The following is a 17,107-nucleotide window of genomic DNA, read 5'->3' as shown; positions in this document are numbered from 1 at the left end:
AATCAGGCAAGGGCTTTTCTTTTTCAGGATTGCTTTTAAAAATTTGTTGGGTTTAGGGAAGTGGCTGGGTGGGTCAATAAGTGTTTTTGAAAACACTATTGGTTGAGTTTAGAGCAGGAGGAGGGTGGGTCAGTTGATTAGTCAGTCAGTCAATTTGAGATCTGAAAAAGCATACACAACGGCCTGTGGTGGATTTATGAAAAATAAAAAAGTAGCTTCTGAGTGGTATTTGGCGCTCTCCAGATATGTATATAGGGGTACATTTTCAGAATGAGCCTGTGTTGAAATATTTGTTTACAACACAAGTGGAATCAATAAATGATGACATAATTTTCATTTCTATCATTTAGAAATAATGTGTCACTATATTAAAAAGGTAATATAGATCACGTTTACTCTCCAATGTCCAAGTTATTAATGCCCTATTACTTCCACTGCGAGACATTTTGCCTATAAAGTCGATATGATTGTGTGAGCGTTTCCTTTTTCACATGCATCACCTATAAGTGCAATGCAAACCACACTTCCTCCAGACATCACTCTCTCTATATATCAAGCACTCACACATACACACTCACACTTCTTTGTAAACCATCTGCAGGGAAGTGAGTTAACACTATAGTTTCTGGAAATGGCTTTTACTGTTTTATATTATCGACTGATGAGTCTGCAGGGGGGGAATCAATACAACACAATTAAGCATGTCATCTTAGCATTACACTCCCAGAATATAAAAAGACAAGTGATGACATGAGAGGTGACAGATTTTTATTTATTTATAAGGCCTTATCTGTCTGCTCAATCATTGTTTTCTGTGGATGCTAAGGGTGTCAAGATCCTCCAAATCCTCGATTCGATTACATTTTCGATTCTAAAGGCACGATTCGATTTGATTTTCGATTATGAATAATTAATTAATTAAAGACCAATTATTTATTTGCAGCCTACCGTTTAAACTACCTGACCTGCATGGTCTTTGTTTTACCCATAAACAAATCATACAGTAAATGAATAAAGGCAAGATACACACACAATTACCACCTGTCAATCACTTTTTCTGCGGGACTCGTGAATAGGCAGTGATCTGTGTCGTTATAATGGCGTCAGTAAAAAAGACGCACAACCAACAGGAACCAGCCAACAGTATCTGAGGTGTTCGCTAAAATGACTAAGTACAAGTGAGTGAAAGATTGAAGCAGTCCTTTGACTGCCTGGACCTGCTGTCTCGAGCGCATGGCTGTATGTGCATCTGTGTCTGTGTGGTCACGTGATGTGCATTTTCAGAGGTAGAGAGGAAGGAGGGCTGCTCAGAAATGCTACACGCCACTGTGGATGTCAAATCGTTGTCGTTCTAAAATGCCATTTAAAAACAAAGACAGAGTAAACAGGGCCTGAGTGTGTACTTTTCGCGAGCGGATTTGCAACGGGGGCGGGCAGAGGATCGCGATGCCGGTGTTGTCTATCGGACGAACCGTACGTAATACGTACATAGCAGAGCTTGCAAACTGTGTTTTTTTGTCGACAACACGAACGTTGTCAACATAACTCACTGGAAATCCAAAATGCTTACACACCGGCGACTTCATTGAAAGAGCAGAGGGTTTAAGATCTCTCGACGGGTCTCCTGCTTCTGCAGATTAACAAGCACTTCAACAAGCCTGTTATTTTCCCGCTTGGCAAGCCAAGCTGACGTGACATGGGGGCGTGACAGCATCGACGATTCTATTTTTTGATTCGATAATCGAAATTGAGCATAAATTTCTATCTATTTCGATTATAAATCGAAATCGTGACACCCCTAGTGGATGCATGACGAAATCGCACTCAATCGTATTTATTTCTGTAACTTCAGTTCCTGCTGGTACTAACATCCTGCTTAAATCAGACTAGGTCAAATCTGATAAGCAGGAAAAGGTGTAAAAAAAAATCACCTGACAGACAGAATGGAAGACAACTCAAGGTCAGCAATCCAGAAATGACTGATTTGCTTAGTCATATTCATTCAAAATAAAAAATGTTTTTCGTATTCCACTATCCCAATCATTGATCCAAAATATCCTTAACAGGGTCATATTATGCTTTTTTTACCAGATGTTATACAATAGAAATATTCAGTGTCAGAATATCTGTCTGTACAGATTCATGCTCAAAATACCTGACAGATCATTTATATATTATACTATGCTGCAAGTCCTCCGTTTATGCGTCTTTCATTTATTTTCCTCTGGCAAAGTCCCTTTTTTATCAGGTGTCTTTACAGTGGGATGAACCGCCAACTATTCCGACATATGTATGAGATGCGCTCTCCAGAATCTCGCTGGAAGTAGTAAGTCAGTAAGTTTTTCGAATTCTATGAATTTGGATATACTACTCGGCTCGCATACTGATTTTAGCATACTGAATAGTATGGAAGTATGCGGTTTCAGACGCAGCCTATGTCTTTGGACCGTGGGGGAAACTGGAAGAAATCCCAAGCAAACACAGCAAGAAAATGCAAACTCTACACAGAAATGCCAACTGGCCCACCCGGGACTCAAACCAGCAACCTACTTGCTGTGAGGCGACAGTGCTAACCACTGAGCCACCGTGCTGCCCCATGTGTGTCTTTGTAAATGCAAATGAGCTGCTACTCCCCGCCCCCTTTTTCAGAGAAGGGAAGAGCTTTTACAGCTTGTGCCTCAATTACTCTTGGAGAAAAAAAAAACATCTGCATAATAGTTTAAATCCTGTCAGATTAAACTTTTGATGTGCAATTTTCTGCAGACTTTTCCCAATCTCACCACCACCCCCTAACCCCCATCCCCTACTCTCAAACATCCTGTCAATATATACTGTCCCATTACAAAAAGTTCCAAAAATAAATCTGAATCAGGAGTGCCCAAACTTTTTCCTTTGAAGGGCCAAAAACCAAACATCATTGAGAGCTGTGGACCGAACATAAAGCTACCATGGGTTATCAAGGGTAATTTCTTAATGTATGTCCTAATATTTTAAAATAAATCAAAAACATTACTTTGAATTGTATTGTCTAATGTAGTATCACTTTTAAAATAATAACTTATAGCAATAAAAACATAAACAATCACATTTAAAACACAGTGGAGTTCAATGCTGAATACAATAGTCAAGCAGAATCTGCCCTTCACTTAATTTGCTCACCGAAGTCTCTGCATTGCAGGATGACAGTATGTACATTTAAACAAAATGTGATTAATTTACACCATCTAATTGAAACATTTAATTTCAGTAAGCTTTCAACAATAAAACAAACAAAGGGTTTTATTAAAGGGTTGCATTAAATTTGAATTGACAATCTCAAAACTATCCCCATCATTCTCTCTCTCTTCTCAGATAGGATGGTGGGCCAAATCTAAGGTTACCATGGGCCAACTTTGGCCTGAAATCCCTAGTTTGGGTATCTCTGATCTAAACAAATGTCAAAACTCACAAAAATCCTCACATTTACCAAATAACCATGTCTCTTGGATACAGTGAAAACAAACTGCTAACATAACTTAATTGATCACTTATTTTTAATTGTTTCACATTCCTAAAACTCAGAATTCAGGACAATCCAGATATTTGACAGAGGTTGGAAGATTACTTACATTTGTGCATGGTGATACAGAAAGTAACTCTCTTTTGAGTGGACTTAAGTACTATCTTTAATATGTTAATTAACTCCTCCTTTCCTAATATACACCTACATTCTTACAAAACAATAGCTAGTTATCATCAACCAGACAATTCCCATCCTACAAATGTTCATTCATGCAATTTTCCTTCGGCTTAGTCCCTTTATTCATCAGGGGTCGCCACAGCGAAATAAACCACCAACTTATCAGATGCTCTTCCAGCTGCAACCCAGTACATGTTTCCAGCTTTAAAATATCTTCTTTTGAGTTCAACAGAAGCAAAATAGAAAATGAAAACAGGTTTGGAACAAATGAAAGTTGAGTAAATTATGGCAGAAATATAATTCCCTTTAAGGTGTGTTCTTGTGTTTGTAGTCCAGGCTGTTCTGGAACACACATGCACTTCTGCTAATTTCGAAAAGAGGAAGCACTCCAGAGCCAAGAGAAGAAGCCAGACTAATGGCTAATTGGGGTGGTCGTAGAGCACATTTCTGTTTTTCTTTTCCTTTTTTCTCTCTTTTGTTCCCTTTGGGTGGAGGATTATTGAAAACTCTGATTGCAACACTGCATGAAGCAACAAGACATGTTGGGGCCCAAAAAAAGAAAGATCGATGTGCTTCTGCTAATGCGTGTGAATGGAAAGCAAACAAAATATAGCTACCAAAAGTGTGTGCACACTCATATGCATGCCCGTCCTGCAATTTACAGTTACAAACAGCATTTAGGTGAAACTTTACTGACAGCGCACCGCCACCAAAAGGGAAATCACCAACACCTCAGAAAGCTAAATATAATTTAAGACAGTTCACTTTGCAACATCGGTTTCAAACAAGGTCTGCCTGCTCAAACAATCTCACACAACGACTAGCATAGAAATAATTAAGAAGGAATGCTGACTGAAAACAGTGCCTGATGTCATTTAATTGCACTTAAAACACCCTTATCTAGACATGCCATTTCAAAGGGGAAGACCTCACAAGATTTTGAGAACATGAGCCAGGCCTCGGGGCGCCTTTATGTTACAGAAAGAGAAATTTAAGGGAACCCAAAACAATGACTGTGCTTCCAAAAGTATGAATAGTCTCTCACGTGTGTGTGTGTGTTTGTGTGTGTGTGATGTGATTTGTTTGGGTGTGTGTGGGACGTTACTCACAAAAACACTCACTGATACACTCTGACCTCACGACATCAGAGAAATGACATCACTTTTCATGACCTGATGGTGACCTGTAGTCGTTCCTGAGTCCCTGGATAAGAGCGCTGAGAAAATAGCATGACTTCTGACCTTCAGACAAGTGGAAAATATGATTATTATTATGTTTTTAACATTTAACCAATTAAATTAGTTAATACAAGAACAATTTATTAAAAGGAACAGAGCGTTTATTAAATAAATTGGGTGGAGCTGAGACAGCATTTGTTGATGACTATATTTTTGGCACCACTCCCTATAATTCTGAGAATCAAGGCTAGTAAATGTTGCTCTGTGGGTCTGGAATTTATTACCAACAAGTTCTGGCATGGTAAAGCAAATCAGATCATTTACCACAGACACATTTGTCATTGAGGTTCAAATTAATTCTTGGAGGATGCTTAATTAACACCTAAAGTAGAAGAATAAGGGTTTACCTTAGATACATTACCTAAAACCACAGGACTAGCACTCATTCAGTTTGCCAGTAAGTATATTAAACGTGAATGCAGCTCTCATCAGTGCTTAAATATTCCTATTGATGTCTCAGCTTTAAGTCATGTTGTTGTTATTGTGTTGTCTGTTTGCAAAATAGAAACTATTAAGTAATCGTTACTTATTTTGTACTCACCCGTCGCTCCAAACTCACGACGTTTTCATTGATGAAAAACATGAGGAGTTCGTTATAAAGCGCGCGAAAAAACACACAAAGTAGTCCTCAGTGTTCCTGTGTAGTGTTCAGTCTGCTAAATACTGTATATTCGACGGTTTTGTGTGAGAAATTACGCCGATTTGAGTTGTAATCATTTAAAATCAGTTCCTCTGACGAAATTCGAACGCACGTCAGACGTTACGTCAGCGCATGGAGTCCCCGCGGCCGACGCCATAACGAAAATACCCGCCCGAAAAATGACCGCCAATAACTATCGCCTGCCTTCAGCTTGTCGTTCTCAAAAAATCATACAAACACAAGCAAAAAGTCATACAATTCAATGACAGAACGCATCCTTGATTACTGTCAGCTTCTCCATCATCATTTTATGTTAAATTTATTGCAAATGTGACAGGACTGACAGAAACATGGGGAGTGGGGACAATTGTAAATATATTTGTGGAATTTATTTATAATGTTTGTAGTGTTTTTAATAAATTGATGTGAATGATAATAACTTAAACTTGCCAACAGTTTTTAGCATAACAAAAAGCTGTAGGTTCAATTGGGCTGAGGACAAGGACAATGACAGGGTTTGTGCATTTGTAAAGTGTGTTTAATACGGTGGAAAAATCTGATAACCAAACGAATTACATACTCATAGGGCCAGACGGAATCTGCAGAGGTTTTTTGAAATTTCTGCTAAGAATTTTGGTAAAAATCTGCAGATTTCTGCGGAATTATTTTGAGAGTATAACTAGTAACTAAAACCTTAATATGTAAATAAAAAAATTATATCTTTTAAACTTTTATTTAATGTTTTAAATGCAAATCCAATTAGATTCACTTTATTTGTTAAACAAAGCAAGTCTCTCATAAAATATATCTACTAAAAGACAGAAAATATTACTAAACAAATGTATTGTACAAAATTGTACAAAATTCAGATGAACATTTCTATACTAGTCAATAATTTTACTGTAATTACTTTAAAAACTGAATATAGATTTACACACATTTACTCAAGTAAATAAACAAAACTAATGATAGGCTAAAAATCTGCGGAATTGTGCGCACACATTCCATGTGGGCCTACTCATAGCATAACAACTCACAGAAATCAACCATCAGTCCTTTTTATTCACTATATCTTTTTATTTCAGGGACTGATAATGTACGCTTCTGGTAGAATGTAGAATGTATTTGAAAAAAAACTTTTGTGTTTAGCTATATGCAATTAGACAGAGGTTTAAGTCCAAATTTGACAATCCTACACTCCATGATATGATACTTCAGAGTAATTTCCATTAAACTACAAACAATATGTGAATTTCTTTTAAACTGAGTAGACTGGTGAGATGTCATTATTATCCTAATGGTTCATCCATCGAATATTAAAAAAACTTTGACTTTTTAGAAAATGTCATTTTGTCTCATGTTAAATAACAAAGCATTTATTTATATGATGGATTAAAAAACACACACACACACACAAAGCCAAATACAACTTAAACACCATTTTTTATTATTGTGTAATTTTTATTATTTGTTTACCAGCACCTTATTGTTTAATGTGTTTTTATTTTTTTAATGTAATTTCACCAAACCAAGTGCAACCCATAATTTACATAATAGAGAAAAAGTTAGACAGAAACTGTATTCAAATTCAAGGATTTTAAATGATTGATGATTTATGACCTTTTTAAATGATTTCATGAATATGAATATTATTATATTAATATTATTAATGTGAATATAATATGAATTATGAATTTATTATTAGTCTTTTTCTTTTAAAAATAATATTCCTGTCAAAGTTCCCCAGCGGGCACCTTGATGTCAAAACAGCATAAAATTGACATGATGTCTGAGACCACGTCAAAATGCAAAATGATTTGTTGTCAAAACCTTGATGTACATTTGAAATCCACCTACTGATGCCCTTTTGACCACCAAAATAATGACACAAAGTGTATTTATTCATCTGAAAGCTTCAATTCCAAATTTACAGTGAATTTTGTATCCCTACAATGCAAGTCAAGTACCCCAGCAGACACACAACATCATAAGACGTTTTTAATATTAGGTCAGATTTAGGTCACCAGTGTCTAAAGACAATGTTATTTTGAAATCCAATAACGTGAAATGATGTTATTTGGTTGATTTTAGGTTGTGTTGGAAAGTGACCAAAATCCAACGTTGAGCCAACGTCTTATAATGTCATATTGATGTCAAATACTGACATTTATTCATAAGGTATGGCAACCGAAATCTAACCTAATCTGATAGACGTCGTAGTGGTAGCGTCAAAACAACGTCAAACTGTAACATCATTAGATGTTGATATTTTGTTCTTTTTAGGTTGCGTTAAAAAGTAACCAAAATGCAATGCCTGTCTGACGTTGGGTTTTGACGTCCACAGGGTTCCGCGATGTTGAGGTAAAATGTCAATCTGGCGTTATGTTGACGTCCTGTGCCTGCTGGGCCCTTGATGTTAAAACAACATCAAATTGACATCAAATATTGGTGTCAAAAATCAATCACAGGACTGTCCTGAAATCAACGATTGATGTGTATTTTTGACACCAACTTTAGATGTCATTTTGATACAGTTTTGACACAGATTTGCATTTTTAACATGTTTATTGATGTAATTTTGATATCAAGGTGCCTGCAGGATCATATATAGGCATAGGATGAAAACTTTTACAGTGGTTTGGAAAAGTCAAAGTTTTAAAACCATCAAAATTTTCTGCTATACCATTCCTATGGTACGATATATGTAATGTTTTTTTATTTATGCTTTTGTTTTTAGGACAACAGTATCTCCAGCAAAAAAGATCTCTAAATATGCTGTTTTAAATTGTAAAGAAATCTGTGTTTTTAAAACTAATTAAGACAGCAGAAGTCAATGATTGATTTGAATTATTAAGCTTTACATGTTTACTGCTCCAAAATATTTTAAAAGTTTCTCAAAATAAAATATATTATGTACAAAATGAAAAAAAGCTTTTGTATTTTACCCAGGCATTTAAAAAGCACATATTTTAGAGCAGTAATCACAATGCTGTGAAACGGGGATATTTTTGTATAAGATTATCATACTGTCAGAATCTTATACCGGCCCATGCCTAGTCATATATACACCATGCTTGACATAGATAAAGACACTTCATGTAAATAAATAAACAAGACTTTTTTGTACCATATTTAACAACTAGCACATTTGTAAGCATATTCCTTTAAGTCTTCAATAAAAAAATCATCTCATTTGTAAAAAAAAAAAAAAAAGCTGAAAGAGCATTACACTCTATTTAACTGGCGTCTGGCATGTAGTCAAGTGGCTTCACTCATGCTCTCTAAATATTTCCCCTCCTCATTGTAGTCCATATGCCCCCTGTCTGTCTGCACGTGCCCTCCAGTGCCAGGGCAGCGCGGCGCGGCCTTTTCCTGCCAATCTCCTTCATCCCGTTGACATCCGCGCGCCTTGTGCTAAAGGTCTCCGACTGCTAAGAGGCTCCTCTGCGCATCACCTGCAGCGATGCGGCTGTTCCTGCGCAGTCACAGAGTGGCGATTAGCAGAGCATTCATTAGCGCGATTAGCCGTGGACACAACAGACCCCTGACCGACGGCACAGAGGATAATGAGGGCCGGGGTGGAAAAACAGAGGGGGGATGCTTGGGTCTTCAAATGCTAACAGCCATCTGTTAGCAGTAACTGTAAGCTTACTCTAACTTTCTTTATGATGAGGTTGTTGTTCTTCTTAATATGCTTGCGAAGGACTTTGTACATTGTTTCTCCTTGCCCATGGGGACAGAAAGAGTCACTCTTACCTGACTCATGACTCCTACAGGCCTCTCACGGATCAGTGCTGATGCTAACGCTAACCTTGCCCAAGAAGGAGAAGAGATATGCGCTGACCTAAGTGCTTGTTAAGTGCTGGACAGTACAGTAGTTTTTTCTCCAAGGACTATTGACGTTGTCACATACTAACTAGTCATGTTAAATTAAAATAAGCATGCATGTATGTGACAGTATGTCATCTCTATGACATTTTGTAGCTATATCATTTTAAACATTCCTGATTTGTTTTTAATGAACATGGGTGAAAGTTAGGGTTGGGCCAATACATGATATTATATTGAATGGCGATAAATGTTTTGTCAATAATAATAATAAACTCTGGCCTTTTTTACTCTATATTGATCTAAGAGCCAATCACACAGCAGAAATGCGCAACAATGGGAGTCTAAAAGTGGGTTGATATTGGAGATGTACCGAATTTTCGGCCACCGAAAATTTATCGACCGAAAATGTTATGCCATTTAATGAACCCCCTAATTTTTGTGGCTTCATTCATTGTTGGGATATTTTTTTTAAATCTGGAAGCATTAACAACTTCTATCGAAATATATATCGTTATCATTCAATATGGAAAATAATTATCGAGACTGCATTCTTACCATACTGCCCAGCCTAAAGTGAAAGTACACCCAGATATAAAAAAATGAAAATAAAACTAATGAAAACTAGGGATACACCGATATCGTTTTTTTTTTACATCCAATCTCATACTAAAAATTTAGATACAGATACCAATCCAATACCAGTGCAGTTGTTTAATATAATACAATTTATGTTGTCCACGCAGGTTTTTTGCATCTCGTTTATATACACTATGAACAACAGCGACGCTAATTATTCTCTTCATTCTCTATTTCCACTATGCAGCGCCACTGATTCGATCCAAGACCAGCCACAAGATGATCCCAAGGTTTCCATAATCCTGAGCCAGGCCGTATCCTGAGCAGCTGCTGTGGTGGTTATGGAGGAGTGGAGAGCATGAGACTAATTCCTGTGACACTCCAAGGACAGACGAGTCTCGCTGACGTCCAACTTCTACAGCCTACGTAGACTGCAGCTCTGCACAAGACGTTTGCCCATAGGAGAAATGGTCGTGCCCAAAAGAGCCTGGTTTCTCTCTGGGTTTTTTAATTCTTCCTATTCGCAAATTGGTGAAGTTTTTTCCTCACCGCTGTCGCCAATGGCTTGCATGGTTAGGGATCTGTAGAGCTGCGCATCGATGGATTTGCTCTTTAGTGTTTGGACTCTCAGCAGTGATTATTAAACCACACTGAACTGAGCGAAACTGAACTGAACTTAAACACTAAAAACTGAACTACCCTGTTTCAATTTATGATGATCTTCTATGTAAAGCTGCTTTGACACAATTTACATTGTAAAAGCACTATACAAATAAAGGTGAATTGTCTTGAATTGAGCTGATGATCTATAATAGCCTAAAATGCAAAATAATCTATAGGCCTAATATGATTCATTCTCAAAAAGCACTAACATACAATAGAAAAATGTATGAAAACTTGGTGAAAATGAATAGTATATTACAATAATATTAAATATCTACATTAGGCATTTAAATATCACAACTTTTAATTTAATTTTGCAAACTGATAATAATGATATCGTAGGCATTTTGGATTCATTCATTCATTTTCCTTCGGCTTATTCCCTTTATACATCAGGTGTCGCCACAGCGAAATAAACCACCAACTTATATAGTACAATTCCAGCTGCTACCCAGTACTGGGCAACACCCATACACTCTCACACACAGACACGGCCAATTTAGTTTATTCAATTCACATATAGCGCATGTCTTTGTGGGGGAAACCAGAACACCCGGAGGAAACGTGAACGCGGTGAGAGCATGTAAACAGGCCAAGAAATGCCAACTTGCACAGCCAGGACTTGAACCTGTGACTTTTTTGCTGTGAGGTGACAGCACTACCCACTGCGCCACCGTGCCGCCCTTCAGAAAACTACATTGTAAAAAAATGCTGGGTTCCACACAATTGATTTGTGTTGGGACAACATAAAGGTATAAAGTTAACATAATCATTTTTACAAATTTAAGTTGATTAAATATAAAACAATTTGGAAAACCTGAAGAATTGTGTTGTTTCAGCTCATTTTTAAATGAGTCATTTAAACAAACAGCAATCATTATTTTTTTGGAGTGTACATGCATCATCCACCAAAAGTCTCTCCAATCAACTAAATCAAGGTGGTTGAGATGTCAAAAACTATTTGGTGTAAATGTCAATGTGCAATCGTCATCTACTTGTGATCCTATCAACCAAAACACCAGGCCTTTGTGATGTTACACGACCCACAAGTTCAAATTCACAAGTCACAAAATTACAAGAATTGTCACAAATACAACAAGCAGTTCCTATTTTCCTTCTGAGTACACTCCGAAAAAGCAGACGTTCGACTAACAGAAAGTAGAAGCTTAACAATCTTCAAGAAAGCTGCTCGTTCAAACTACGTATTTAAGATAAGCTGAATCAACACAGGGGCAGTACAGTGGTTAGCACTGTCACTGGTTCGAGTCCCGACTGGGTAAGTTGGGATTTTTGTGTAATGTGTGCATGTTCTCCCTGTGTTGGCGTGGGTTTCCTCCGGGTGCTCCAGTTTCCCCCACTGTCAAAGACATTTGCTGTAGGTGAATTGAATAAACTAAAATGGCCGTAGTGTATAAGTGTGAATGTGAGAGTGTTTCCAAGTACTGGGTTGGGCATCTGCTGTGTAAAACATATGTTGGATAAGTTGGCGGTTCATTCCACTGTGGGGACCCCTGATGAATAAAAGGACTATGTTGAAGGAAAACAAATGAATCAACATAATTCTAGAGGGTTTTTAGAAATAACTTAATTCTTTTATGTTTAATCCACTTAAATTTGTAAAAACAAATATATTAACTTAATTCCTTTATGTTTCTCCAACTTAAACAGAACGTGTGGAACCGTAGCATTCTGTACACTGTATCTCCCATTTACCCATGCAGTGAACTAGCCATCCGCTCTGGCAGCGAAGTGTGCAGTGATGTGCTAATAGTTAGTGAACATATTTAAGTGTTCCCTCTCTCGGCTAACCCGAAGGCTCCATGTTCACCAGCTTGACTGATGTGACCACAGGCACGACTCTCTCTTTTTTTCTCTCTCGTTTCTTCAGCTTTTCCCTTTTCACCCCACGCCATGTCTTCTCCACCGCCATAAACTACGATCTGTCAACACTGATTATCCATCCGCTCAGAACAAAATGACACTTTCATGGAAATCGCTTATACATGAGCCGTGAATACATTTGTGTGTGTGTGTGGGAAGCATGAACGGGCTGCTGTGCATTAGAAACTCCAGTAAGCGTGATTGAAATGATATGAGAATTATTATCAATGTTCTTCTAAACGTTTCTTAAACAGAAAGTACTGTGACTGTCCTATAATTTCTCACGTGCATCGGCCTTATCTGGAGAAAAACAACTCTTCTGCGTAATTTGGATTTTACTGTAGAAATAAATGACTAATTTCAGCGGTAAAAAAACAGTAAAATGCTACAGTTAAAATCTGTAACCTGGTTAACAGTAAGTATCCTGAATATATACGGTTAATAACAGCAAATTGACTTATTTTAGAATTCCCTGCATGAAAATTTATGTTTTATGCCATTTTGTTGACATTACTATGGTTATTTTTAGCTTTTTTCTCATCAGTTAAACCGTTAACAATTTCCTGTAGAATTTACAGTAACTTACTGGCAGCAGTTTGCCAGTAACTAATTATAAAATAAATACAGGTAAAATGCTGCATTTACATTTACACCACCATTTATCTTGCTGTATATGCATTTACAGAATTGTTTGTACATCTTTACTGTAAAATATACAGTAATTTTCACAATGCCACTTTAAAATACAGTAACATACTGCATAACTGTGCCAGAGTAAAATGCAGTTCATTTTTAAAGTTAAATTGTGTGTGATTTACAAATTTCATAAACAGTCGATGTTTCATGGCTAATTTTGATATTCATTCATTCATTTTCTTGTCGGCTTAGTCACTTTATTAATCCGGGGACGCCACAGCGCAATGAACCGCCAACTTATCCAGCAAGTTTTTACACAGCAGATGCCCTTCCAGCCGCAACCCATCTCTGGGAAACATCCACACACATACTACAGACAATTTAGCCTACCCAATTCACCTGTACCGCATGTCTTTGGACTGTAGGGGAAACCGGAGCACCCGGAGGGAACCCACACGAAGGCAGGTAGAACATGCAAACTCCTCACAGAAACGTCAACTGAGCCGAGGTTAGAACCAGCGACCTTCTTGCTGTGAGCTGACAGCACTACCTACTGCGCCACTGCTTGCCTTAATTTTGATAAATAATGTTATTAATTATTCTAATTGTATGTGTATTACCATGGTGGTGTTTATTAGTTGTGAGAATGACTCTGATAACCTTCTGTCTCTCACTTTGTAGGTAAAGTTGTTTGTGATGAGCTTTGGTTTATCACGACGTTCTCATAACCACCTGTGTTTTAGTTTAGTTTTTTTGGACAAAACACTGATGTATAATACAATAAATTAATGAGATACGATAGTTTACCATAACTTTTAGAAAATTCTTTTGCCTCATTTTTAATGGTAAATTCTGGCAACCACCACTGCTGTTTACACAATGCAACATATAATGCAAAATATTGCAAAAATGGCTGCTTTCAAATGAGTAGCAATGCAATGGCTGTATATCGGCACTGGTGGGAGGCATGCGTTGTGTCCCACCAGTGGCGATATACAGCCATATCCCACTGCTACAAGTGTGATATTGCGTTTATAACAGTTCAACAGCATAATCGTGTGTATAAAAAGAAAATCAAACACGTAGAGTCTAAAAAACATTTTGTATAAGGAACTACTTTCTTCCACCATTCATTCACATCGGCAGCTGACGTCAGAATAGCAGAATCCGTTACTAAGTCACCAATGTCACTTAAGAGCTAGTGTTTGAAAGTTTCTAGCGTCATGTCTAAAATTATGACAAAACAAGTTATTATGCTCACAATTTAAGATTATAAGGCTGAACGGCATGAAATGCCATCAGTCTAGAGTTTTTTTCAGTATTTCTCTGAAAAATGCTAAACACATGCAGGCATTTCTTCTTTCTTTTTACTGAACTAGTCTGCAGTAGATGGATTGATGAATGCCGACGTGCTGTATCTCAGAAATGATAAATATATAAAATAGGCACTATCCTTATAAATAAACTGCATAGTTGCAATCTAAACAACTACATTCTCACCTAAAAAAGCCTCAAAAGTACATTATGTTGCGCAACAGCTACAGTATTTGTCAAACTGTTGTGAGTTTATTGATCTGCTTTCATTCTATATGTGAGCTGAGTATAATAGATAGGTGAAGAGGCTGTAGGAATGCAGATATTGCAGAATATCGCACAACTATCAGCCAATCAGATTTGAGAACCAGACAGAACTGTTGTACAATATTTATTTTATACTATATATTTTATATTTCAACCATTGAAATTGCAAATTTGTACACATTCATATATATTAACTGGAATTTTCTATATGTTCTATATTCTATAATTATTACCATGAATGTTATGCGCTTGTTATGGGTTACAATCCAAAATAAACTGGGAAAATTATATATCTAAGTGCCCAATTTTTTTGCTATTTTTTGAAATTAATGTTACATATTCATTCATTTTCCTTTGGTGGAATGAACTGCCAACTATTCCACCATATATTTTACACAGCAGATGACCTTCTAGCATGGGAAACACCCATACACTCTCAAATGCACACACACACACACACTTGTACACTACAGCCAATTTATGTATTTATTCAATTCATCAACTGGCCCAGACGGGACTCGAACCAGCAACCTTCTTGCTGTAAGACGACTAACCATGTTGCATATATGACATATTTATATACGTTAAATCCAAAATACAAATTAGCTTGTCATATATGTAATTTGCATTTATTTACATGTATCAGATTTCTATATGGGCTGCATTGCAACCTCCAGTAAGTGAAATGAGAATGATCAATATAACGATTGTTAAATGAGAAGTACTGTCTTAATCTCTCATGTTTTTCTGCCTTCAGAGAAAACACAATCCTTCTGCGAAATTCTCTTTGTTCTGGACCTGGTGTGATGAAACTGACAGACACCTGACGTCATGCGAGTGGGATCAAATAATATCGAAAGCTTGTTGATGGGAAAAAATAATGCTGTTTATAGAGTGATGCGCAAAGGTGGGGCTAAAAGTTCAAATAAACCTTTCTGTGACCTTTAATAGTGGCTGATGGATTTGGTGATAAGGTGGCTTACAGTAGATACACCTGAAAAAACAACAGTTGAGTAAATCTATAAAAAGATCACACTACGATATAGCAAATTCTTTAAAAAAAAATAATGATATCTAGTGTAGGAACTGAGCTTGTGGTGGTGGAATGAAGCAAGAGGAAGCCAACTTCCTCTGTAGCCTGGTTTGATTTTGAAGATATCAAAGAAGTGAGACGGAAGCCACTGTTCTTGGTTACGGTTGGATGTCTATCTTGTTCTTGTCTGTTTTTTTTATTCTCTAGCCTCATACTTTCACTATGACTGGCTCATTCATGAACAAACAATCCGGGTCGAATTTTGAAATGAAAAAAAAAAGGACTTACTCATTATTATGGTAGACAATGGAATCAAAAATATGAGTATCAGTTCATTTTGATTTAAAGAATATCACTGACATTGTTGATTTAAATTAAGATTTTTCCATGATTTTAAACCATGCAGGTGTTTAAAACAAAATGTGAGATTTGCATTTTTGTTAGTAAGTGAATTTGAACCCATGACCTTGGTGTTTAAGTATTAGAGGCTTCTGAAGAAAGAGTGCGGCCCATGAAGAATGACCTCCACCCTGATCTCATCCGATGACACAACTGAAAGTCCACACACATCACTGTCAATGAATCATAATCACTCAGAAGAATTATTTAGAGGACAGGAGAAGCAGAGCTACTGAATACATTTGTATTCTGACAAGTTGATTATTGTGCTAGAAAAAAAAAGATATATATATTTATTTAATTTTTGACATATTTATTTACGTAAAATCTAAATATTAACGTGCATTTCATATGTAATTTGCATATGTCTCTATGTATCAAAGAATATATATATGCAATTATTATGCTATTTAATTATTGGAATGCATTGGGTTTAATACATATACGGTTGCATAATTATTTATTTAAAAATTATGTATATTTAGCTAAGATTTATGGTTTTTCATTTGTTTTTGTTTTTTGTATTGGTGTCACTAATCGTTATGAGTTACGATCCAAAATATATTGGGAAAGAAATATATGTAAACCCCAATAAATAGGAAAAAATATATATGTAAGCACCTATTTTTGCAATATTTCGAAATGTATGTTACATATATGGCATATTTATATACGTAAATCCAAAATACGAATTTGTATGTCAAATTTGTCATTTAATTTTATATATACCGGATTAATAAAGGGACTAAGCTGACAAGAAAATGAATGAATACTGAAAAATTTTATCAGAATGAGTATACCTGAAACTCAACATTTGGTAATAGGATTGCAAATATTGTATAAGCAAATGGCTAAATAAAACCACTCATGTAATGTTTATAATCACCCATGCTTCCTAATTGTTAAGCTGTTTTTATTTCTGCAAAAACCTTCATCATGATTTGAATACA

General features: G+C 36.4%; 2 long non-coding RNA genes across 6 annotated transcripts in view; one reads left to right on the top strand and one right to left on the bottom strand.

Annotated features, from left to right (window-relative positions):
* si:ch211-145g9.7 overlaps positions 1-5,691 on the bottom strand; it is a 72,945-nt gene extending 67,254 nt beyond the window's left edge. For 2 of the 5 annotated variants that reach the window (XR_015477019.1, XR_015477018.1), the window contains exons 1-2: positions 5,459-5,691; positions 4,789-4,920 (exon numbers count right to left, since the gene is read on the bottom strand). This is a non-coding gene — a long non-coding RNA (si:ch211-145g9.7). The remainder of the gene's footprint in view (positions 1-4,788; positions 4,921-5,458) is intronic. The other 3 variants (XR_015477022.1, XR_015477020.1, XR_015477021.1) reach the window with 2 other exon arrangements.
* Positions 5,692-8,884: 3,193 nt separating this feature from the next.
* On the top strand, positions 8,885-10,757 carry LOC147837520 (uncharacterized). Its single transcript, XR_015477017.1, has 2 exons — positions 8,885-9,199; positions 10,212-10,757. It is a non-coding gene; the product is annotated as an uncharacterized LOC147837520 (long non-coding RNA).
* The last annotated feature ends 6,350 nt before the right edge of the window (positions 10,758-17,107 follow it).

Source organism: Danio rerio, chromosome 1, assembly GCF_052040795.2.
Source record: "Danio rerio strain M-AB ecotype USA chromosome 1, GRCz13ab, whole genome shotgun sequence".
Taxonomy (NCBI): Eukaryota; Metazoa; Chordata; class Actinopteri; order Cypriniformes; family Danionidae; genus Danio; species Danio rerio.
The sequence above is the reverse complement of the archived record's forward strand: the minus strand, read 5'-3'. Positions and strand labels throughout refer to the sequence as shown.